The sequence below is a fragment of the Lepidothrix coronata genome, unplaced genomic scaffold, assembly GCF_001604755.1.
Source record: "Lepidothrix coronata isolate B3197 unplaced genomic scaffold, Lepidothrix_coronata-1.0 Scaffold67, whole genome shotgun sequence".
In the NCBI taxonomy this organism is placed as follows: domain Eukaryota; kingdom Metazoa; phylum Chordata; class Aves; order Passeriformes; family Pipridae; genus Lepidothrix; species Lepidothrix coronata.
In genome coordinates this window covers 2,222,601-2,248,874 of record NW_016690247.1, presented here as the reverse complement: position 1 = coordinate 2,248,874, position 26,274 = coordinate 2,222,601, and the positions used below count along the sequence as shown (strand labels likewise).

The window sequence follows — 26,274 nt, the reverse complement described above, 5'->3', positions numbered from 1 at the left end:
TTTGCCTCATGAGACTTTATGTCCTGTAGAATGCTGGTTTTATTTTCCATCATGTTGGTTTTGGTGGTTTTTTTCCCCTTAAAACATCACAAATTGCCTTACATAAAGTTGGTACCAAAATTCCTTTGATTCTTTCTTATAACTTTTTTACTGTCAGAATTAAATATCTCCTGTCATTGAGGAGGCAAAGTTGAATGCTGTATTCATATTGGCTGGGAAAGAGCTGGTTAAAGATCTGTCTGTCACAACATGTAAACAGTGATGTAAGTAATCCCACATCAGCATCTTTGACATGTTTTCAAAGAGATGTGTGTCAATGGGCTATATAAAGCATCATTAAGACCTAATTCATTTAATACACTCACTTCGAAACTTAACCTGAAGATGAGTACTAGGTCAAAGACTATACTTCAGCTTCACATCTTACGTTTTTATATGGGACTTGGTGCACCAGTACTTCAAAAAAAAGCTGCCAATCACCAAATTGTACTTTGCAATGAAAACATGCTGGATTGATCAAGTGAATCTGTTTAGGGACTTCTTCTGTCAAATTATACAACACATGAAAAGGGAGATCACGATGATGATGGTGGGCAGGCAGGGTTGGCTTATGAATATTTGTGCAGTTCTCTGAAAGTTTGATCATAGCAAAGCTAGAGAATAGTAGAATCATAGAACCATTTAGGTTGAAAAAGATCTCTAAAATCATTGAATCCCACCGTTAACCCAGCACTGCCAAATTCATCACTAAACTATGTCCCAAAGTGCCACATCTACACATCTCCATGGATGAAGACTCAATGACTTCCCTGGGCAGCCTCTTCCAATGCTTGACTACCCAGTGTAGATCAAGTGAAGATACCGCAGCTGGCAAGGACCACCGTTAGGATATACACTCAAATACTTCAAAAAGTACATTTGAAACTTTTTCAAACTGTTTAGAAGTTCAGAGGCTGAAAGTGCTGAAAATTTGTCCAAAGGCAGAGTTGAAAACAGGGACTAGATTTCCTCCTTTTCAGTCTATTATATCATGTTCTGCTCATTGAACTCCTCCTTGGCTCTCTATTTCCAGCTGGGAGGGTTTGCAAATCTGGAAATAAAGTGCAGTACCATTTTAGAAAGACCCAGGTGGGTGGGGAGTTCAAAGTCCTTTCATAAATCTCTTTCCTCTCCTACTAAATATGTTCCTTGCTTGACATAATATATAGATATAGGTATATAGATATAGCTATGGATAGATATCAGGCTTTCTAGTTTTGCACCCAGTAGAATGTGAACGTGACACAAAATTACCACTGTATAGGCCATTTTCTTTTTCCACTTTCAGAGTAAAGTGATAGACACTTTATCTCTAGAGATGATCTCTCCCAGAACTACCACACTGTCAGAGTTCAAAAGCGTTTTTTTTGTCTCTTTTCAACAGGAAAACTACAATTCTGGCAAATTAGATTCAATAGTAATTTCAGCTGACATATATTGTCATCCTTGAAGGAAAATAGATAAGAAAATGCAAAATCCTTAGAAAATTGTCCCAAATTACAAGCTCAAGGAAAAAAAAAAAACAAAAAAACAAATCCTCTGGCTGAAAGTTAAATTCTTGTCTCAGTTTCATATGTTTGGTTTCTCTGAGAGAGACTCTGAAAGCAAATTATGTCACTCCTCTAGTTTCCACTTACTCCTCTAGTTTCCACTTCTTCATTTGGAAAAATGTAAGGAGTTTCTATCATCATAAGCAATTAACATTTTTAAGTAATTGGTTTGATGGATGAGTTTTCCAAATGTGATTGTGAGCATCCCTTTGAAAAAACAAAAGCATGACAGAAAATGAAAATACCTAGAAGTGACTACTTGTGTGTTAAAGTCTAGACCATTTGAATTATAAAATTGTAAAAGTTGAACATCGATTCTGCTTTGGTGATCATCTGCATAGTCTAGTTATTTACACCAGTGTGATGTAAATTAATACCCGTGTAATGAAATACCTTCATTTTGATTCAGCAGAATTAACACTGGTTTTAAACGGCCTAAAATCCTCTTGTTCAGAGAGTGATGCAAAGACAGGAGGAAAATTTTCACAGTTCGTGATCTATAAAACTAGTTTTTATCTTAAGCTTTTTCATAGGTATTTTTTTCCCTCATGTGCATTGATTTTGCAGCAGATCTGATGGGAATATGCAAAGTTAGATAAGTTGAGCAAAGAAGAAGCCATTTTCACTGTCTCTTTTCAGTTCTCAGTTTTGATTTCCCTTGCTACAGAAAAAGATGAAATTTTCAGAGCCAAAAGGATTTTGTCAAAAACATATGTTTGGGTTCTAGTTCACTGTACCTCAATCTGAATCACACAGGCAGGGTCTTGGAGCCAAATTTTTCAGTCCCAGCTGATCACCCTGCTTGCTTCAGATCTTACTTTCCTGATACATCTTTCTCCCACTCAGTGCATACAAAGACATATACAGAAATTTGCGTGTGAACAATATCTATCTTTATATATTTATAAATATATATATATGCGTGTATATATATATACACATATAAATGGGCATATTTTTCCCCTGGAAGCTCTTTGCAAACTAAAGCAGTGAAGGAGTAACAGAATTATTTCTGCTATTTTTAGTTACAAATAAACCCCAACAGCTTAACAGAAGGAAAAAAAAACAACAATTTTTTTTTTATTGTATTTTTCAATTTTGGAAGTTCATAATACCAGCAAGTTTTCTTCTCAGGGCATATGGATTCCTCATGTTCACATCACCTCAACTATAGATAATGTCAGCTCCAAGTAAAAGGCTGTCTCATCCTCATGGATGATGGGTTTTCATGTTTTCCTCATGTCTCAGTTGTTCTGTGGCAATTTGGCCTGCCAGGGCACAAGGATTACAATACTTCAAAAATACTAAATGGAGCATGCTACCACAGTACATATCCACAACCACTCTGCTGTACACTGCCTTTTGTTAGAAAATGAATGAAGGTCAAGGTCTTGCATGTTCTTTTCAAAGTATTCCAGCACTTGGCTTAGGATACTTAAGGAAAAAACATCACCTAAATCTTTGAGATGAAGAATTTGGTTGACAGTTTTAGTCCCTTGACACAAGGAGCTGTCTGCAGGTACAGGAGAGCAAATGAGAGAAAAATGGAATATTTTCAGGGGGCAGTCCAAGGCTGCAAAGTATTTCACTTCAGAAACTTGGAACTGTCATAAGTGTCACCACTTCTCACTCTAAGTGCTTTCTCTAACAATACCTAGCAATATGCATCTGAAGAAAGGGAGAGCACAAAGCAAAATAAGTCCCATCATTACAGGTACTTCTCTCTCAGGAGGTGGCGGAGAAGAAAATCAACAGCTGAGAGTTGTTAGTCATATTCAAAACACTGTGGAAAATCTTTGGATACTAGAAAGATTACCTGAAAGAATAAGAGTAGGAATAAAATAAGAATAAGAACATGGTCAGAATAGAATGGAATAGACCTTTTAGACAGAGTTTAATTAAATTGTTTAATTGAATCCATGGTAAAGGTACTATCTCATGTGCAGGAAGACAAACATTCTATTTTTTGTACGTAAACCCTCGTACCTGAAGGCAAAACATGCACTGGCAGCACTCCATGATAGGTGATTTCATTGATATTATTCAGTATTTTCTTGTGTTCTCCAGTCAGTCCATGTGCAGCGACCTGTAATCAAATACATTATTCTCACATTATAATTTCTTTGAAGTGAGATTACATTTTTTAGGTGCTTGTACAATGTCCAGTTTAATAAGCTTTTGTTTCTGCAGTGAAATTATTCAGTTCTATCACAAGAATTGTGGCTGCTAAAAGCTGTCAACACACATTTTGTGTTCTTTTGCTGTAGTACATAAAAGGCGCAGAGTTGAACAAGGTCAGTATAGAGTTCAGTAGGACTCGTGTGTGACCTGTCCAGATTGAAAACATTTACCTCCTCCTATCTGAAAAATTGTGGACTGCCTCCTGATGTAGCTCCAGTACTGTCTCTGGCTGTTAACAAATAAAAGACTCATTGCCTTATTCCTTGTCTACTTTTTCAGTATTTGTTTCAGAGCTTTTTTCCCTTGTTTTCTCTCTGACTAATGAGCCACTCTTCTCGTACTCCTTTGCCAGAGTGCATTTCTAGTGTTTTTGCCCCATTTTAAACACAGTAGTTATGACAGTGAGAATATTTTTTTAATTCTATTGCAATTTCATTGTGCATAGACACAGACATTTTTTTCTGACAGCTCTGAAATGACTAACATTGCAAGTCTGCCTGAGAGGAAAAGGAGGGAAGGAGGGAAATTTAGAGTCACTTAGCTTGCTGCTTGACTTTTCACTCAGTTTTTCTGATGTTTGCTGCTTTGCCAGATAGATGTCAGATTCAAGAAAACTAAACATAGTGAAAAGCATTTTTATGAGCAAGTTTTTGGTTTGTCTTCAACACCACAACACTGGTCTGCTCTCACAGTATGAAAAGAAAAAGGAAGAAACAAAATCACTTATCAAATCCCAAATATTTCACTCAATAAACTTATTTCCTGAAGAAAAGCTGAGGAAATAAATACAGTGTTGAGAATGTACATATTGTTTTCTGTGCTCCCACTGCCCTTCTCAATCTGTAAGGTAAACTCCAATGCTGAGGCACAGCAATAGCATAGAAAGAATGAAAGGCCACTCTTTGCCAGTACGTGCACCCAGTCCTCCCTACAAGTACAATGGTGAAGCACAGAAAGCACAGAGAGTTCATAAGAGATTGCATGTTAGAGGTAGAGAAATAAAAGTGTGATGGAAGACAAGCAGACAGTAAAGGTAGTCACGAAGCAGTAAGAGTAAAGACAATATAGGACCAATTATAGAATCACAAAATCAGAGAATATGCCAAGTTGGAAGGGATCCACAAGGATCAGCAAATCCAGCTCCTGGCCCTGCACAGGACTGTCCCCAAGAGTCACACCATGTGCCCGAGAGTGTCATCCAAACGCTTCTTGAGATTTGTCAGGCTTGGTGCTGTGACCACTGCCCTGGAGAGTCTTCTGACACAATTTCAGGCCATTCCCTCAGGTCCTGTCACTGGTCACCACAGAGAAGAGAACAGTGCCTGCCCCTCCTCCCTCACGAGGAAGTTGTAACTGCAATGAGGTCTGTCCTAGTTATGACAGCTGAGACCAGTTCATCACTGGATGGGTGTAACCCAAAACTGTATTCTATAGCCTTCCATGCCATTTCCCAGAAACTGTTATCAATGAACCATTTACACTATCTGCACAAAGAGCCTGACTCCTCAGGCTATAAACTAGGTGCTAAGAGGCCTGCGAGATAGGAGTTGCTCTTGTCCTCATACCCATTAAGGAACCCCCCACCCTGAGGGAGGTACTGAGCATTCCTGCCTGAACTGGAGGATATATAATCTTGGAGTCTTGGGACCTTTTTAACCACTCGTGGGATCCAGAGGAAGACTGCAGACCACCACTCTCAACCAGACTGCAGACCACCACTCTCGACTGGACTGCAACCACCACTTTTCAACCAGACTGCAATCACCACTCTCGACTGGACTGCAATCACCACTCTTGACCAGACTGCAACAGCACTCTCACCAACAGGTTTTCCCTTCTCCTTTTCCTTTGGACTCAGGGGACCCAAAGAACACCACCCTGTTCATGCCCCACGGTGCTGGCTTATATATTTGGGTTTTGTGGGTTAAAACCAATTGTTTGTCTGCATAATTGTACTTATTGTATTATTTTATTAAATTGTTATTCTGGCTTATAATCTCTCTTTTGAGTTGAGTTCATTTCCCCTGCTGGTTTACCTCTAAACCAGCACAAGGTCTCCCCTCAGTCTCCTCTTCTCTGGGCTGCACAAGCCAAGTGCCCTCAGCCGCCCCTCACACGGCTTCCCCTCAAGGCCCTTCACCATCTTTGTTGCCCTCCTTTGGACAGTCTCTGATGGCTTAATATCTTTCTTATATCATGGTGCCCAAGGCTGCCACAATATTCCAGGTGAGGCCGCCCCAGTGCAGAGCAGAGCAGGACAATCCCCTCCCTCACCTGCTTGTTGATGTTTTGCCTGATGCCCCTCCAGACATGGTTGGCCTTCCTGGCTGCCAGGGCACTGCTAACTCATGTTCAACTTGCCATCAACCAGGACCCTCAGGTCCCTTTCCATGGCGCTACTTTCCAGCATTTTTGTGCTGGAGCAAAGCAATACACTTGTCACGCATTCTTTGCCGTCTGTTTTGCTGTGTTTGAATGAGGAATCTTGCTTTCTAGACTTTATTCAGAACAATTAGTATCAAAAAAGAACACAAGTGTGTCCTGTTTAAGTTTGCTAAGTATAAGCAATCTTGGGAGGCCCAGTTGCATAACAACTGCTTCAGTCATTACCTTTTTTCTCCTTTGTCAGCTCTCAAATAGGTGTATTTGGATTTTGACAAGATGTCAGTGGGGTACAAATGTAGCAGGTAACAGAAAACATGTTATAAATAATTTAAAATTGTGAATGACCCTTTTTTTTTAGCAGAAACTGCACATTAAGTGTTCTGTGATATGCAAATTTACTTGTCATAAGTTATCATGTGTAGTGCTCAGCTGTCTGTAAATCATGCATTCCACGCTCCGAAGAAATGGAAAACTGGCCTGAAAATTTCTTATACCTAAAAACTACCCTGAAGCCCACTTCACAGCTGCTGTGACACTGTCATCTTGTACAGAAGATACTACTGAGAGTTACCCAAGAGGGAAGAGACTGTCCAGGAATCATATGTCCTTGTATTTCCAGGCTTTAAAATTTACTGGGATGGTACTAATGCTATTTCACACTGAAAGAAGAAAAACAAAAGCAGTTAATGAACAAATCTTGGTGAATATCAGAAAAAGATAGAGGCTGCTTTACACTGCTTTACATGTAGAATTTTGAAACCTAATGACACTGGAATATTTGAAATGGAATGGCTATCTTGTTATTTTCTAGTGTGTTTTGGTTCCAGAGCATTTTCATGGAAGGTAAGGTAGACTTGTAGAGTACCCATGAAAATATCCACAAAAACGCTCTCTGTGCTCAGAGCATGACTGAGCTTTTGCTTTTTTAGACAAAATCTTTCAGGGTACCTCCATTTCTTAGTTGTGCTTGCCTGGGTGTGTTACCATGGTGATTAGGAGAGACTGGGAATTAACTTCAGTTTATGATTATTGTGGAACATTCATATGTGAGCTGATGAGCTGTGTTTCAGAACCAGACCTTGAAGAGAAATTAACCAACAGGGGATTAGCAGCTTTTCCATCGTGAAAAATAAAGAGCAACCTAGATTAAAGAAGGTCAGATTCCTAACTGATGGATTGAACCATTAGGGATTTCACTCAAGTCACACCTCTTTAAATCACTCAGAAATCCATCTCACTATGCTATTAATTTTCCGCCAAAAAGCAATTGGATATGTAAACACCATGAAAATGAAACAGAAAAACCAGTTAAACAAACCAGCTGCCAAGTCGTGTGTCTTCTGCCAATGACCGCTATCCTGCAACACCCTGGTCTGTCAATGAAAATATTCCCTCTGCTGTTCCACAGTTACAATTGCTATTTCACTCTTACAAGAGTGGATAACACAATGACACTCCCTGGTTAAACCTAGAGAACAGAGATTCCTTCTTACTGGAAGTAAAATATCAGGAGTCTTCTTATTATAGAGCATGTTCTTACTATAGAGCTATTGTCAGAGCTTCTTATTATAATCACACATTTGCCTGTTCATTATATGTTTGTTGCTCCATTGACAACTGAAAGTATTTTTAACAGTATCCTTGTAAACAGAGGTGAACACTGACACGAAAAAATGTCTATTTATAGAAAGAGTAGAAAATTTAAAGTGAGAAATACCATAGCACGACTGGGTTTCAATCTTGGCTGACTGCCAGATGCCCACCCAGCCGCTCTCCTACTCCTCCCACTCAGCTGGACAACTTTGACCAGTGATGGGTCTGCTGGAGCCAAGTGGAGCTGGTTCTGTGTGACATGGCAGCAGCTCCTGATCTCACAGAAGCTATCTCGGTTTATGATGAGTGTTCACCTCATCTCTTACTCCTGGATGTGGTGTTACACAGGAAAGATCCCAAGATAGATATCTATGCTACTCTACTTGTAACCATTCTCTAGGTGGAACATGGTCCCTTAACAACTATCCTCTGAGACAAAGCCCCTCACTGGTGTTTTGTCTACCTGATTGTCCAGATATGTTCACTTGAATAGCAGAAAATCTGCGAAACAGTGTCAAAACCTTTCTAAAAACCAAGGCAAATGATGTCCACCACACCTCTCTCAGCCACAAACAGGCAGCTTATCACAGGAAGCAATCTGGCTGGTCATGCAAGATTTACCCATGATAAATTCATGCTAATTGTTACAAATCACTTCTGTTTTTATGTGCCCAGAAATGTGTTTCAAAAAGATTCACTCAACAATTTTCCCTGGGCCTTTAGTCTGGATTATCACCTTTTGAAAATTGGTGCGATAGGTGCTTTTCTGCAATCAGGAATCTTCCCAAATCTCCACAGTCTAGTGAAGATGACAGAGAGTGGTTTTCAAGGACATTGACCAGGTCTTTCAGCAGCCTTGGATGTAGTTTCTTGGATCCTACAGTTTTATAGGGTTTGAGTTCTTTCTAGAAATCTCTGACTGGACTTTTTTTCTCTTAAATTCTTCCTCCTTCAGCCCCATTTTCCCCCACCTTTTCTGTTTTGACATTAAAAATAAAAAGCCACAGCTGGGCTTAAAAATATTCTTAAATTAATAACAAATGGTATAATTCCTCTTTTCCATTGCCTCAGCCACAAAAAATAGTTTAAATTGATTGTAATCTGATACTTATTTGATTGTTCTATTTCAATAATCAGGATACTTGAACTATGATTCATATGCACTGCTCTGTTTTTAAGTACACTTGAGGAAGTAAAGAATTCAGACCTTGGTTCTTCAAGGCTGAATGCATCACACAAAAGCCAAAAGGTTCCACTTTCACAAATCTCAGCAATGACTGGGAGTCTTACTAATTTATCAAATATAAGATTAAATTGATTTTTGATGAGATGCATAGAACCAAGCTTTCAAGCAATCTGTGGAATCACAGAAAGCAATATATGTGTTATTAGGAAAAAATTCCGAATATGAGGCTGGTATTACTTGTGCTTGACCATGAGCAAAGTTCAGAGGCCAATAGCAAAATTATTTCTTGATCTGTATAACACAGCATTAAGTGAAGGAATAGAAAAGTAAAAGTGCAAGCTGTTCTATTTATTGGAGTGAAATATAAGAAGCAAAGACTACCTTGGGAGGTTAAACTAGGTGCTCAGTTTCCACAGGGTGTGTTACAGAAGGGATAGTCTTCCTTGTCATAGTTTTGGGATCTGTGATTAACATCAGTGAAAATCAAGTTTGCACACCAGAAAAAATCAAGGTTTTACTGCGGGATGAAGGAAATAATTCTAGGATAAAAATAGGGTGACTAGTACGTTTCTGCAGATAGTTTAACCCCAGCTGGGAAGTCACACCACACAGCCACCCACTCATTTCCCTCTAGTGGGGTGGGGGAGAGAATCAGAAAGGTAAAAATGAGAAAACTCATGGGTTGAGATAAAGAGAGTTTAATAGATAAATCAAAAGCTGTGCATATTAAACAAAGCCAACAAAGAATTAACTCGCTACTTCCCATGGGCAGGCAGGTGTTCAGCCAGCTCTCTATGACGTCAGGGATCCATCACATGTAACAGAGATTTGGGAAGACAAATGCCATTGCTCCAAACATCCCTTCCTTACTTCTTTTCCCCCAGCATTATATGCTGAGGATGATGCCACGTGGTCTGGAATATCCCATGGGTCAGTTCCAGCTGTGTTTCCTCTCAACTTCTTGTGCACCCCCAGCCTCCTCACTAGAGGGGTGTGGTGAAGCACAGAAAAAAGCCTCAGTGCTGTGTAAGCACTGCTGACAAAAACATCCCTGAATTACCAACACTGTTTTCAACACAAATCCAAAGCACAGCCCCATACTAGCTGCTGGAAACCAAATTAACTCTATCCCAAACAAAACCAGTATGCTGTATTATGGGTAGTACATTTCTATATCCCACACTATGGTCTGTGTGTGACCTGGCCACTTTTGCTGACCCATCTTTCTGCTCTGTCTGGCCCTGTGTGCTCTGCAGCACAGCTATTAGAGATAATGCAGGTGGAACCAAACAGTCAGTGGAAATGGAGATACTAGACTAGAGAAATAAAATTAAACTGTTCTTTCTTCCTCCCTCCATCTTTTATTTATAATAGCAACCTAGACCAATGGGAAGGCATGTGAAAGTCTCATGTTATAGGAATGGTGAAAATCCTGAAGGAATCCAACAGGTACAGGCAGAGTACCTGGAAATTATTATAATCAAAAATATAAATTTCTGAATTTTTGAGAATATGAGGGGATAATGTCCTGGACAAAGCCTGTGAGTATTTTTCTATGCTCTAATTCAAGACTTTGTCTCTAGTTTGTACTTTGTCTTCTTCAGGTCTCTGGTATTCATCTAGAGAGAAGAGCAGCAGTGGAAAGTCACAACTCTGTTGAATCAGATCAAAGATCTGTTTGTCTGAAATGTTCTTTACCAGCAGCAAAGGCCTACAGAAGTGCATAAGAACAGAGGAAATGTATGTGGCATCTTCCCTTCTCACTCCCGCATTATATATACCTTCCCAGCTTCCAGAAATCTGTGGATGATTGATGAATGAATACATATAAGAAAAGATCTGTTATATATGGATGTGCTTGACTGCAAGTAATCTTCACAACTTAGATTTCTGGAGATTTTGGAAACATTTCTTAAAATGAGAAAAAAACCCAAATGTGCAACTCATCCCATTTCATGAATGAAATTTTGAAGACGAGTTCATGTTTCAAACAAGGTATTTTTCTTAGCATTTTAAAATGTTTTGCTTAAGTAATGATCTTTTATAGGTTTTAACCATCAAGAAGCCTATAAATTCTGTTGGTTTTTTAGAATTATTAAGAAAATAAAAGCTTTTGAATAAGATGAGTGCTCTTAGCTTTTCAAACATTTTTTTATTTAATTTTCAACCAGAGAACTTAATTGAAAGGACCTTTTCAGATGAAATGTGAAATAGTGGTGGGTTTTGAGGGGTGAGTGTTTTGGGATTTTTTTAAAATTCTTGATAAGGATGCATGTCCTGCAGACTCACTACTTAATTATTGCATGCTTTCTTCCCCCCAGAAAAACTAATGCCAGAGAAAAAGGAGAATTGGTAGAAATATGGATGAACATGGAAGAAGGGCTGATAAGGAGTGGAAAATTACTTTGAGGAGGAAAAGCAGAAAAGATAAATTGCAGAGTAATGTAATACTCCTCATATAAAAAATCACAATGCAATAAGATTGAATGATGAGGAAGATATGATTATGTTGTTAAAGAATAAACACCATTATGCAAACTACCAAAGAGAGAAAAAAATTATATGTGACTATTGAACTAGATTCTGTCTACAATAAGTGGGGGTAATAAAAAAATATTAATTTAGAATTCCTAATGCAGTACTTTTTACATAATGTTACTTTTTAAACAAAAATATTTCACATTCTTCTTTCCTTTTCCTGACCAATCTTAAGACATGAGAGACCATTATTATTGAAAAAGTAAGAGGTTTTAAATTCTTGAAAACTACATTCTTTAATAATGGATTCAATGTAAAAGCATGGAAAAAGTCAAACATGATTTTTTAATATAGAAGTTAGCAAAATTTAGAGGAAGAGATGATCAACAAAAGCAATTATAAAAGCATGACACTCATGGAAAACACAGACATACAAACTAACAGAAGGAGTCTGGCTTCTCTCTCAGGCTGTCTCCCTTGTGTTTTCCAAGGGAAGTTTATTATCACTTCTGCAATTTGAAGTATAAGAAAAATAAAAAAAAACACATCATACCAGTTGAATTCTTTGTGGTCCTTCTTTCCAAGTCACCCTCCTGTGGGATTTGTCAGGCACTTACTGAAAACTGTTATTTAAGTGCACTGTTAGTGCAGCTCCTTTCATTTTCTTTTTTAACTCCCTGTAGTTTCAAGACCATATGTTCTTTGACATTCTTTTTAATTAGTGACAGATGGATGAAAGAATTTTAGATCTTAGACTGGATTTCTTGCTGTTGTGATTTTTTTTTTTTAATGAGACTTTTCACACACTATTTATTTCTTAAAATACTTCTACTTTTTTTTGGTGTCTTCTCCCCTCTCTGCTCTATCAGCACCTCTGTTTTGTTTTCAGGAAGTAACAAGGAAAAGAAAGGACTATTTATTTGAACTGTGGAATTTCTTTCATCCTGTACTCCATGAAAGCCGATGATGTTGTAGGCCTAGTCTGCTTCTTATTCTATTTAGTATTCTCAGGACTTCTGGAAGAAAAGTCTGGCATTCAACTAAGTGAATTACAAAACAATTATAAAGAGTGTGATAATTTATTTTAAAAGCATGTCCAGGAGACAAAACACAGCAAAACACCACCACCAAAAATGCAAAACAAAGACTAAGGCAGTCTCTCTAGTATAATATGACAACCATCAATTCATATTGCCTTTTACTTTAGGACTTCAAGAATGTTCCTTTTATGTCTGTCATTCACAGACCTTGTGTTTTCTTGGTTAGTGCTTTTTTTTGGTGTGTCTTTTCCCCCTGCTCACTCCCTCTCCACTGCTGTGAGTAACAAAGCCCACTGGGCATTTAAGGTCTTTATAAATCACTTGCAATAGTTGCTCTTCCTCTTGCTCATTAAATAGTACCTTGCTTCCAGTGAATATGGTACTGCAAGCACTGTGATTTTACAGGCATTTTCAGCACATCAGTTCTATCTCCTGCCAAATAAGTTAAAAAAGAAAAAATTAGAACTTAGTCCCTTGTTTGATCTATTAATCCTCTAAAATTTTTTTCTTATAGGAAAAAAAAACAATAAAGAAGACCTAGTTTAATACTTAGAATGTGATTAGTAATGACAAGTAAAGAGAATGGAATTTTAATCTTTGGCAACAGAGTAAGTGCTGTTAGTGTTGAAAAGAGAAGGTCGCATGGAGACCTCAGAGCAACCTTCCAGTATCTGAAGGGGACCTACAGGGAAGCCGGAGAGGGACTCTTCATCAGGAACTGTAGTGATAGGACAAGGAGTAATGGGTACAAACTAAAAGAAAGATATTAGATATTAGGAAGAAATTCCTTACTATGAGGGTGGTGAGACACTGGAACAGGTTGCCCAGGGACATTGTAGATGCCCCAACTCTGGAAGTGTTCAAGCTCAGGTTGGATAAGGCCGTGAACAACCTGGTCTGGTGGGAGGTGCCCCTGCCCATAGCAGGGGGTTTGGAACTAGGTGATCTTTAAGGTCCCTTCCAACCCTTAACATTCAATGATTCTAATTGGGAAAGGTCTTATTGTGCAGATGTCATAGTTTAAGCCCAGCTCACAATTCAGTACCATGCAGCCACTTGCACCCTTGCCTTTACCCCCTGGAGGAGACAAGAATCTGAAATAAGATGTAAGCTAAGAACAGTTTAATAATTGAAACAAAATAAATTATAATACTAACACTAGTAATGAAAAGGAGAGAAGGAGAGAGGTATAAAATTCAAGAGAAACAAGTGATGCACAGTACAGTTGCTCACCACCCACTGATCGATACCCAGCCCATCACCGAGCAGCGATCCAACAACTCCCAGACAATTCCCCCCAGTTTATATATTGAACATGACGTTCTATGGTGTGAAATACCCCCTTGGCCAGTTTGACTCACCTGTTCTGGCCATGCCCCCTCATAGCTTCCTGTGCATCTGCTTGCTGGCAGAGCATGGGACACTGAAAAGTCCTTGATTTTGACTGAACACTACTTGGCAACAACCGGAACATCAGCATGTTGCCAATATCCAAAACACACCACTGTACCAGCTACCAAGAAGAAAATTAACTCTATCTCAGCCCAAACCAGGACAGTACATATATCATTAAGGCATAACTTTGAGATATATCTACTCAGTAATACCCTCCAAAGGTACTCAAACCTATGCAGACCTCCAAAATTATATTAAATTATTCAGAATCAGAACATTCAGAATGAAGGGATGGTGGCTAGTGTAGATCTTAAGAAACATCTTTTTCTTAAATAGATTGGGATGTTACTGACCAGAAACACACCCAAAATTGCTACATATGATAAAACAGATTGTACATATACATTGTATTATATATTACTTGGATAAAACTAGACATTAGCATCTCTTTGCCCTTCAAAGAGAACAAATAACGGTCTCTTTCTTTGGTTGACCAGAAGAAACAGTAACAGAAGATAAATTTTACCATGATATATGCATCTACCTACTTCTATCTTCTGTTAATCTACCTGCTGATTTATATACCTACTGTCTTTATTCATGTTTACCATTTTTCAGCATGGCTATAGTCCTTTATGATGAGGAGAGAGATTGAATGTGTGCTTTAAATATTGCTTCAATTTCCTCTGTCAGAACCTCTACTAGGAGACAAGAAATAACATGCAAAGAAACATATTTATCCAACAGGACACACAGTGATTGGCATTTCTTATCCAGTCACCACTATTGCTTAACTTACTATACTTTTTTCCTGGTAAAAAATCCTGAGAGATTGAAGAGGATAACGTACGTTGCATAAAAAGGGTTTCAGATCAATTCCTTAAGTACTTACAAAGGAGAGAAAAAAAGTTTTTTGTTGCTGAGCTGTTTTGGAAGAGCAGATTGGAGGCCTAGAGCTCAGCACAAACTGCTGCACCTGTAACTGAGACAGTGGTAAACAGCTGGTGATGATTAGTGCAGCAACAACCCATCCACTCAACATATTTCACTCTGATAAAGAAGAGAACAAGATGCAAAAAAGCATTACAGCCAACAGCCTTCACTTTTCTTGTCAAACCTTGGTGGGGGGGCAGCTTTTTAACAAAGGGATCTCAAGAGCAGAAATAGTGTGCTGTATATTTGTGTTTGCTCTCCCACTCTTAGTTAGGGCAAACTAAGAGAAAATGTAAAAAGGGAGCTGGCATCACTATCAAATTTTGCAAATTAAGCTAAAAAAAATCATTTTACGATAAGGATCAAAAATTGAAAATACCTTTGTCATTATATACTGTTTACCACCCTAACAAAACTTGGTGGCTATACCGTGTGCACATATTTTTCTGTGTCCGACTTCCTATTATTGTATCAAGCTACTTCTTGAAATAACCTATAAAGCAACACAAAAAATAACAACTGATGTCATATAACTTTTGGATCAAGGAGCTAGCAAGTCTTAGTTAAACTTCAAGTCTAAGTTTCAAGCTCATTTCCTGAGAGCTGTTCAGCGCAAGCCAAGATGGATACCTCAGTGATACCAGATGAATCACTGTCTGGCAATGAACTAGTAATACAGATTGAGTAAAGTGATCTCCCAGTCTTTTTCTCAACCTACAAGCTTTTCCAGTCTTTTTGTCCCCTTACTCTGCTAAGGAGGAGTGAGAGAAAGGCAGCCCACCAAACTCAACCCATGGCAAGAAGCTACTACTGTTCCCTGATGGAACAAAACCTCCCCACTTATTAGTCCAAATATTGATGTCCATTTAGGATGGGATTAGGAAAATAAACAATCCTAGATCTTTCACAACTTAACCCATATGTTCTGGAGTCCTTTCTGAATGAAAACCTACAGTACTTGGATTATTATTGGTTCTTCAGCCAGGTTGTTTGGTGTCTCAGAACTTTTTATACTAACTTATGGTCACGATGTCTGCAGTAGAGACCTAGTCTTTAGGGCGTCTGTAGAATTATTTCTTAGGTAAATACATTATGCGCATAAATTTAGGATGATAGCTTGCTTGAATAAAATGTGTTTGCCTCCATAAAGGTCACAAAAGTAAGATAATGCTATTCTGGGATGGGAGTGGGAGGAAGAGGAGGAAGAAAATAAGGCAAGTTCACCAAAGAATCATAATTTATCAGAAGGTGATTTTGTGTAACATTTTCAGGTCAAATGACAGTGCTGAGAACAAACGGAGTCAGAGACAATTTACTCACAGATATATAAACTCCACAGCTGCTGTGTACTGTGGTAGAGATGACACAGCCCAGGTGAGAATTCAGGTGGGTAGGTGTAGTGTGGTCGTGCTCTGTGTAGTCCTAGTAGCACTGTGGTAAAAGTAGGGTAGTGGAGTCCCCTGAGATTCCTTCCCAAATAACTTTGGATGTAGTCAGTTATAGAATTGAATAGAAAACACTAAATTCTTATTCAGTTCATTCAAATTCACTTCTAAAAATGGACTGTCACCAGCACTGATACTCAAAACATGCTCCCATCCCTTGCACCTTTCACAGTGATGGACACAGTGTTTACCTTCACTCTTCTTATAATAAACTGAATTCTCCCTTCTGTAGGGTTAGATGAAATTGTCATGCTAAGGTCCTGTCAAATGGGCCTAATTTATGCTAATGGATAAAGTTTGCTAGTTCTTAATTCCTAATACAAATAAAATTCATAGATGATAGGCTTTGGTCCAGGATTGGACTCAGTCCTAAAAAAAAAATGTGGTGATTTGACAATTTTCAGAGAAGTCCTTTGGATGGGTAGGTTTGACGGCTTTTTGTAGTAGTACAAAATAAATAACAAAAAGGAATTTCTGAAGTCTCCATTTTACAATATGAAGAAAGTTCTTGATCAGAGTTAGGTGAACAATTAATTCTTGAGTTCATGTCCAAACTGCAGTATTTTATTTCTAATGAATCAAAACCTCTGAATTTCCTGCTTCTAAATTAAATATGATGCTCTAATGTCACATGAGAAAATCTGGGTAATTTTTCTCATCAGATTGTCTTTTACTTTGGGAAAGTGTTTGAATCACTCTGGTTTCCTGTACTAGAAAATTAAAAAAAAAAATAAAAATTGGCAATTAAAGTGTTTGTGTTTAAAGAAGATCCACAAATAAGCCTGTGTAAGGCACAAAACAAAAGGCAAACCCCAAAATCATATATGCAGTCAGTTAAATGATTTATAATATGATATTGTCCGAGTAGGTGTCTTAAACTGGAAGAATTTGCTAGAGCAGTGGGTTTTTAACTACAACTGAATAGGTTTATGAAAATGCATTGATTCACTGATAGAAAAATAGCATAATAGATAAAATGATTGCATAAAAGACCTTGTAGCAGAATGCATGAAGTTCTGCAGTCTTTAGTAAAGGACCTTCAAGTGGAACTCAGATGAGGTTGTCAGACTCTGGATGGCTTTTTATTCCAGAATTCAAAGGCATCACAAGTTCCTCTTGCCAGCAGCTGAATTCAGCTGCATTCAGACAAGAAGTTAGATGTGAATAAACCCATACACTTATTGTAACTTGAATAAGATGTCAACATAAATAACCTTGGAAGGGATCAGCCACAGATATAATGCACTCTTTGTGCCTTAAATTTGTAGACCTAAAGGTGGTCTTTGGAAAGTTTTGATGCCCAGCTTAAGGTGTAATAAACTAGAACTTAGAAGAAATAAATAAACTAAATTTAGGTGAAATTTTAAGATAAAATACAAACACAGAACAAGTGTGAAGGCACCTGTAGACATCATCTAGTGCTATTCCCTTCTTCAGAAATGGTTAAAGCAAGTTGTTCACATTTGTATCTCATTGGAGATTGAATGTCCCTAAGAATGGAGACTCCACAGCCTTCTCGTGCTGGAGAACACTGGAACAGCCTGTTCCAGTGTCTTATCCAACTCATAGTTAAAAACTCTTTTTTTTTCCTTCTGTTTTAATGGAGTTCCCTGTATTTCAGTTTATGCTCATTGCTTCTTGTCCTTTCATGCAGTGTCACTGAGATCTTCCTTTCAGTTATGTCAATTCTTTAAAGGGAATCAGATTTATTTTTGTCTGAATTCCTAAGTTCTTGATAAATGTTGAAGTCATTAATTTAATATTACAGTAACATCTAGAGGTATGAGCTGAGAATAGTTCTCTGCATAATGTAATAAAGACATTTTGTTATTAAGGTGTAATAATCTGCATAGGGAAGGAGAAAACAGAAAAAAAAAGGAAAGAAAAAATATGAAACTAAAAAAAGGTTTTCGCTTAACTTCCATGATAGACAATTGTCAGAAATAGAGACAGATCTGTTTCTTTTCATTTCAGACAGACTGCAGTATTTTTGCTAGAAGCATCCACACTTCTGAAATGATTTAAATTTCAGACTGTATAATTCTGTGCTTTCCATGCTCTTCCTTAATTAGTCAACTTTTTTCTTTTCAGTGAATGTTTGCTTATTAATCTATTAATTATTTAAAACATCTTGTTTATATAAAAGCCCTTATATGAAATAAACTCAATAGATTTTTATTTATAATATATTTATTTAATTATTAGGCGAGGTAATTAGTTTGCTTTCAGAATATAACCTTTCTTATATGTGAACAAACTAAGAAGGCCTTGTGGAAGTGTGACTGCTTAATTATCTATTATTATGGGACACAGTGTTTATTTAAAAGTAAAGAACAAACAAGTTGCTACTTCAGTGATTTATGGGAAAGCAGAGCCGCAATAACTACATTGTTATCTTCTCACATGTACTTCTTTCCAAAATTAGATTTCAAGTACTTTTATTTCAAGTACTTAGAGTTACCTTCATGAAGGCTCATCACACACTTCCTATAAAGACCTTTGAAATCACCACAGCAGAAACATATAGGTTTCCTTCTACCCACGTGCTAGTTTTACTCATATCTGTAGGACATCAGGTGAAATCCTGGCTCCAGCAATGCCAAGAGGCATTTTGACTGACCCATTAGGTTATGTGGCTGAACTCTGGCTGGTGATTCATCTCACTACACAGTAACAGTGACAATCATAACTAGTTCTGTAAGCTCTTGGCCATAAAATTATATCATTTTAGCTATAAATGCCTTGAGGACCATAATTCATTGATATTTCTGCTGCTACTAAAAAACAAAAACAGAAACCAACAAAACCAAACCAAACAAAACAATAACCAAACCAAACCAAACCACAACAAACAAAAAAAAGAAAAAAACAAGCCTAGGGAAATTCAGTCTGTATTTTGGGTTAGTAATGCTGGTCAGCATTCCCTGAAGACAATGTCTATGTGCTGCCAAAAAAAAGGGTAAATATTTTAGGAGAACATTAACATATCTTTTTACATTATTCAAATGAGAAGAAGGGTAACTTCTTATTAGAGACATTTGTGTTCAAATCCAAAGTCTGTAACATTGGAGTTGTCCTGAATTGCATTAGAAATTCAGCAAAAGAAAAAAAAAAAACAACAACGATTTTCATTATTTATTGATATTTACTTTTTTGTTTAGTCATGCTTCTCATGCATAAACAGACTTTCCATTTCCACTACTGGTGTTCTGCTATATCCTTTTGTTTCAGGGCATGATGTAAATGTAATAAAAATTAGTTTATTTTACAGAATCTGTTGATTCAAAGAAAAGTGATAACTAGAAAATATCAACACATTCATTGGTTATGCTCTGTGAAAAAAACAATGCCTTAATATTGCTTAATCAAATTTATGGTTATTATTGATATCATCACCCACAGAAAGAACAAACCAGGAGACAGTGGAAAATAGTTTTTTTTCACATGATTGAACATGAAGAAAAACCTGAGTCCAATATCAGCCCAATATCCAGACAAATAGCAATAAATTAATGGATGAAGAAGATAATTTAATATCCCAAGATGGTTCTGTTTAGTTCTTTTGGCATTAAACCGTTGATTTTTTTCACACAGATTTCAAATTTATAATGGTCTCGTCCGATATTTCTTGTGCAGCAAGAAATATTTTCCCATAGATTTTTAATAAATGTAATATCCTCATTCTCTTCACTGGGTCCCTAATCTCTTTGCTCCTCACTTTCCATGATGCATATAATGCATTTATTATCTCACTGAAAGGTTTTTGGGAACATGTTCACGTTTGATGCATTTCTGTAATGCCTGTAGCACAACGCAAAAATGCTTTGCCCCAAACTTAACATGACTACAGACGATTTTTTTAGTCTCCTTTGACCTTGCCCTCCCTTTCCCTTTGAAGCATGAAGCTTCAATTTTTTTAGTATTGCAAATTGAGTAAAATCCTTGCTAGATTTCATAGCATGTTTGGTTTCTTAAAGAAAGATAGCAGGTTTGTGCAGATGAAGCAAATTTGTAGTTTTGTCCCCAGTTACTCACCCTTCTAAGCCTCTCTGTTTGTTTCTTTGACAGAAGCAATGTCTCTGAAAAGCTGTGCCTTTATGGTCTAATCCTGCCAAACTTTTTATGTGTGTCTCTTCTGGAAGTCAATGAAGACTCCACTGGCAGCAGCCATCCATGTCAAAGAAAAAAACCAAACAACATATTTCAGCTCTATGCCATGCAGAATAATATGTATCTTGATTCAGCTGACTTTGTTTGATTCATTTGAATCTTAAAGGTTTCAAGACGTAACTGCCATGTAGGAGCTTTCTTAAGTGCACCTAAGTGGATTCAAGCAGCAATATATTCTCCTATTCTATCCTTCTAAAAACCCAGTCTTTCAAAGGGTATTTTAGATGTGATCAGGAGTTTATCCTCTGCCTGAGTTCAGAACGTGCTAGAATCAGAAATCTGTAGGTTTACAATCTCTAAATAATTCATTTGTGTGAACCGTTCTTTATTCCTACAATCTTCCACAATTCAAAGTGCAAAGTGTGCTCAAATAGTGCTATCAGCCCCAAAACAAACTGGACAGAGTGTTGCCAGGAAAGGAACTGAGAAAACACTGACCTCATAACACAGAATGTGTGACCTGTATTTAACCTAACCCAGTGGTAACATAGATTAGCACAGTTTAGAATTCACAAGTGAAAGGAAACATGAAGTGAGAGTCACCATCCATGACGCATGTGATAAAGCATCTTGATAAAAAAAACTTACTTTGCAAAGCACCTCTAAGACTGTAAAAATTGCCTTACAATTATGGAATGCAAAAAAAAAACCAAACAAAACCAAAAAAAACCAAACAAAAAAACCAAAAGAAAGAAACTCCCGTACCAAAATCATCAAAAATAAGCAGAGGACCTGAACAGCAGAGGGACCTGAGAAATCACCCAAGGATCAAACTCCCATAAAGTTACAACTAAGATCTCGTTAATCTTGCTTAAAAGAAACTTTACTATTTAGTGAGAGGTTCAGTACATTAACTATTGTTTGCAATAATGGTGTCACAAGCTGGATCTAAATTCACTTGTTCTTTGAAGCCTCACAGTAGCATTAAATACTTATGTGCCTTCCCTGTGGACATTCCCCAGTCCAACCTCTTTAAGATCCCACTGCAGATCAAACTGATGTATTTTTTTTCAATCATCTGGATTGATTGGTATATGGCATCAGGTTTTAGGGCATAACAAGCACAGAAACACTGTGTGGAGAAGTAAAAATTTTGTATTTTGTCTACTAAGCCATTTTTCTTGATGAGATTTCTTCCAGTTTAAAATTTTTTTTTTGAAAAATGAAGCTTGCCACAGACTCTGGCACTACCTTGTGCTCTCAGAAGAGTGTTTCCTTTGCAAATGGGTTATACTGTGGTATGCAGCGGATTAGGAGCAGCAGACTTGCCCAGTTTCTCCCACATCACTACTGGGTAAATGTAACTTTTCCTCTGAGGTGTCATTAGTGTAATATCAACATCAGTTACTTCAGGATGTGCCAAACAGTACATATTTATTATCTCCCAAAAGAAGAGATAAATAGTGAGCAGTTAATACTTTTTTCTGCCACAGTTATAGTTTAGATTTGACCTATGAACATCATAACAATGATTTTAGGCCACGTCATTCGGGATGCTTGGTCACAAAGATCCTCCAGGGTGACGTTAATTAACACAATTATAATAGAAATTAAGGGAGAGATTTTGAACGGCATATTCATTTGTTAAACAAATTGAAGCATCAGAAATGGGGATGAGACTTCATATACATACCAGATATGGCCCATGAGGGCCACAACGGGGCTTCCTTCCTTTTTCTTTAGTGCTTGGTACTGCACAGAGTTAGGGGTCTGGATGAATCATAGAATGGCCTGGGTTGGAAGAGCCCTTAAGATCATCTCATTCCAACCTTCCTGCCATGGGTAGGAACATCAAAAAATTTTGCTTTCTGTCCAATCTAGTGTGACCATATAACCATCAAAAAATGCATGTTTGAGACGACCTCTGGAAATTTTAATTCAATCCTTGCTCAAACTAAGATCAGCTCTAAGCTGAGATCAAGCTACAGACTCTTAACAAATTGAGTGTTGAAGATCACAAAGCATATTCAAAATATTCTCCACAGCCTGTTGGGCTTTAACAGCCACACCTGCTTTAGCAGCCTTATCTGAGCACTGTCTGGCTTCAGCTCCTCTGTAACACCTCATTAGCTTGTAGTAAACAGACATTAGATACCCCCTGAGCCTTCTCTTCTCCAGCCTAAACATGCAATTTTCGCCAAATCCACTTGCAATTCCCTGGCACCTTGTTCTTTGTGTCTCTAGACATGATTTCTGGGGGGATTTGCTTCATATACTTTCCAGGGACTGAGACTGAGCTGGCGAGCCTTTGCTTCACCATTGTCTCCTCCCTGTCCTTCTTGAAGTTTGTGACAATTTTCTGTGCAACGGGAATCTCCTCTGATTGTCGTGGTCTTTTAAAGAATTAGGAGTGGTCTTCACTACGTGTGCTTCAGGAGTCGGCAGCAGAGGGAAGGAGGGAAGAGTTGTCCTGCCCTGGTGCAATATTTGCCAAGATGTTGTGGTTCCAGACACAGACAGTATCGAGGCTGAGCCCATATCGCCAACACACAGACCAATGTAGACAGAGAACAATGTCTTTATTGATACCCATCTAACCACAACCAACACTTGCAGGAACATCAGCAGGGACGGCTCAACCCTGCTTCTCAATCCCTTTGTCAGTCAGGACTGAAAGTTGTTATTGGAACATGCACACATCAAGAAGGAGTTTCCAGCGCTCTGTATAGTACTCAGCTCAGAACCTGGCCTCCTCCAGCTGCTGGCCTCCAGGGGGTTCTTTCTACTTGTTGTCTAGTCCTGTTTGAATTTTACATAATTTCACATGAACATACTCAGAGCAGAAAATTCATGCACATGGAAGATAGTTACAATTATAATTTAATGAGAATACAGACTGGGCTGAATTGTCTGCCAGACCAGAGAGCTCACACATAGCCACCTTTCTCTTTTTGCCTTCTGTTTCACATGCTTGCCCTCCTTGATCCGCCTTAGACCCTCCTTTTCCCTATTCTTAGGTCCTTTTCCTAAATTTTCTGCAGTAGGTTTCACATTTTCCCACAATTCCTTAAATCTTTCCAGGTCATTGTAAACAAGTCTGCTATTGATCATTAACCACTTCTTATTCATGAATGGCAGATCCAGAATGGTAGGACTCTTGTACTATATTTCCAGCACCTACAGCTAAAAATTCTCTGTGTTCTCCAGAAATCTCCTCAATTATTCATGCCCTGATATGGCATTTCTCTAGAAGATCTTAATTTAGCCATCTAGAACTCTTAATGAATTAGCACCGTTTTTGAAAGTGAAGGAGAAGCAGTGTTTTAGATGTAAATACAGTGTAATGTTCCTGAAGAGAATAAGTATAATGACTGTCTTTGTATTCCACTGTAATTATGACTCTCTCCTTATTCCATTGTAATTTAAAGAAAATGTTGTCAATAGGATTATATTATATTTTGGTTATAGATGTAGCAAGTCCCTCTCTGTTACATGAGTTTCCATCTCATCAATCTACTTCTAAAATGCAGATGGTTCCTTTTTTTTTATTTTGTTTTGGTTTCAAAAGCAACCTAACTAAAGAGTAACATTTAAAAGAGGTGGAAAAGCAGTCCCAAAGGGCTAACATGAGTAATGTTTCAATTATTTTCTATGCTTCAATTATACTTTGTGCCCTGAGGGAATGCAACAAAATATTGCTACATTTAAAAAAAAAAAAAGTAAAAAAAAAAAGAAGCATTTTTGTACGTAAGAAGTGTCGCTGTTATGTTTCTAATTAGCACTCTGTAGTTTCAAGGCAAGTTCACAAGTTCATATAAATAATTCTATTTATAAACATAATCATGGCCGAAATCCTTCACCCCTCATAAAAAATCTTTTTGTAAGAAAAGATCTGTTTTGTAAGAAACTACTTTTCTAAACCTTATCAAATGATGCATTAAATAGAAATATTATCTTTCTTTATGTTATATCTCACGTAAAGCTCTAGATTCAAGATATTCTGGAAGTTAGAAACCAATGCCCTGCATTTAAAACATATTTTAAAGTTTTATTCCTATGTGAGAGATGTTATTTTTATATTTTTCTCTGTTATGTTTGCCTTCCTTTTTATATTCTAATAGAACAAAATGTTTTGCATCTCATAGTGATATTAGATGACTTTGTATTCAATAATGTTTCAGCACAACCCTCTGAGCTCCACTACTTCTTTGTGTATCAGTTATTGTCTGCACTTCACATTTCATAACCTGATTAATATTTGCCTCTATGGCACTATAGCAAATGCTTTTCATTCTTTGTCAGAAAATCATGACCTTTCTAAGCACAAGACATGCTCATCTGATATGATCTGTCTTTATTAAAAGAGTCTTCCATTTTGCCCTCTGGTGTGGTCAAACTAATTGCCATACAGCTGACCTGATAAGATGTTCTTTTTTTATATATATATATATATATATGTATATGTATATGTGTATATATATATATGCATATTTATATGTATATATATGATAGATAGATGATAGATAGATAGATAGATAGATAGATAGATAGATAGATAGATAGATAGATAGAAAGATAGATATAAGTCTCTTTGGATAAGGAATTGAAATTATCACTGTGTTAGAGAAACTATAAATATGTTATTATAAGAAATTATATGTTGCTCTGAGAGAAGTACTGAGTTGTTAATTGTATCCCAAGGGTGCCACATCTCAATGTTCCAGACTTTTAGACTGAAGATGTTCCTAAAAATTGAATGAGATCCTTCAGATCCTTCTCACTTTAATTAGGTTCATGACGTTCAGTCTGTAATCCAGGAAGTCTTAAACTCATTATTCATTAGTTACATGTTCTTTGGACTAAGGTATTTGAAGAGATAATCCAATCCTGAATAAGGTAGAGAAAGGAGTTGTGCTGCTTTTGGCAGCAGCGTAAAGAATTTGATCATTAACTGCTTTTGTTTGAAGTATGGGGAGCCACAGACTCATTAAATTTGGATAGGGCCACACTAGGAAAGCTTGGTTGGGGCTCCATAGATAGTTTGATCTTGCTTGATATTAAGCAGTATATTCTCAGGCCAGAAGAATATATAAGCATTTGACTAATTTTAAGCAGGCAAATTGTTCAATGGATTTAAGCAGTCCCTTAAAAGTGTTACTTGCATGGATTATTGGCGTGTTTCATGGTAGTAATACAAGGACTAAGCTGGAAAGAGAGAAACAGAAGACAGGGGGATCTACTTAAGTAATTCTAGAAATATCAAGTTTCGTTACAGTCTCACGAACTGGTAGAGCTCCAAGCAAAAATATATATTGAAAGAAATAAAAACTTCAAACCCTGTCCTTTCTTTCAGTATTTTTTCCATGAAAAACTGCATTGTTAACAAAAGTATGATAAACTCGTCCACAAACCCAAATTAAAGCTTTTTTAAGATTCTAAGGAAGAATTTATAGGGAATACTGGACAGTTAACTAATTAACTACTTTCTGTTAGTATCTCTGTCTAATTGCCTAAAATCAATTACTTCATTAGGAAAAATCAATAGGGTTTTTCTTGTTCATCTGTTTTCAGAAATGAAACTAGGAAGAAACGTGCTCATATTTTGAATAAAGTATACAATGGAATCTGAGAAAAAGGTATTTTAAAATCAGTATAAATTTGCTGGAAGTAAAATCTCAATTGGTAAGTTTTATTTTTCCACTCCCTTTAGAAAATTACTGGTTAAATTTTGATGGAGAAATAGAGAGAATAGTGGTTATATGTTCTTTATTCCAGCAGTGAGATGACAGAATATGTGTTAGAGAAGTCATTCAAAATATTCTTACACCTGTTTCAGTTTGTTTTGACTAATGTGATGATGCAGGTGTTAGTTGCTATGAACGTAAACTTTGAATATTTCATATAGGCTTCACTGAATTTTCAACATTAAACACAAATCA

At 37.2% G+C, this 26,274-nt stretch overlaps 1 long non-coding RNA gene across 1 annotated transcript; it reads right to left on the bottom strand.

The window, feature by feature from the left end:
• Positions 1-2,729: 2,729 nt before the first annotated feature.
• LOC108498952 lies at positions 2,730-7,965 on the bottom strand. The gene is made up of 3 exons (XR_001875357.1): positions 7,873-7,965; positions 3,576-3,675; positions 2,730-2,857 (listed from the first exon to the last, which is right to left on the bottom strand). It is a non-coding gene; the product is annotated as an uncharacterized LOC108498952 (long non-coding RNA).
• Between the last annotated feature and the right edge of the window lie 18,309 nt (positions 7,966-26,274).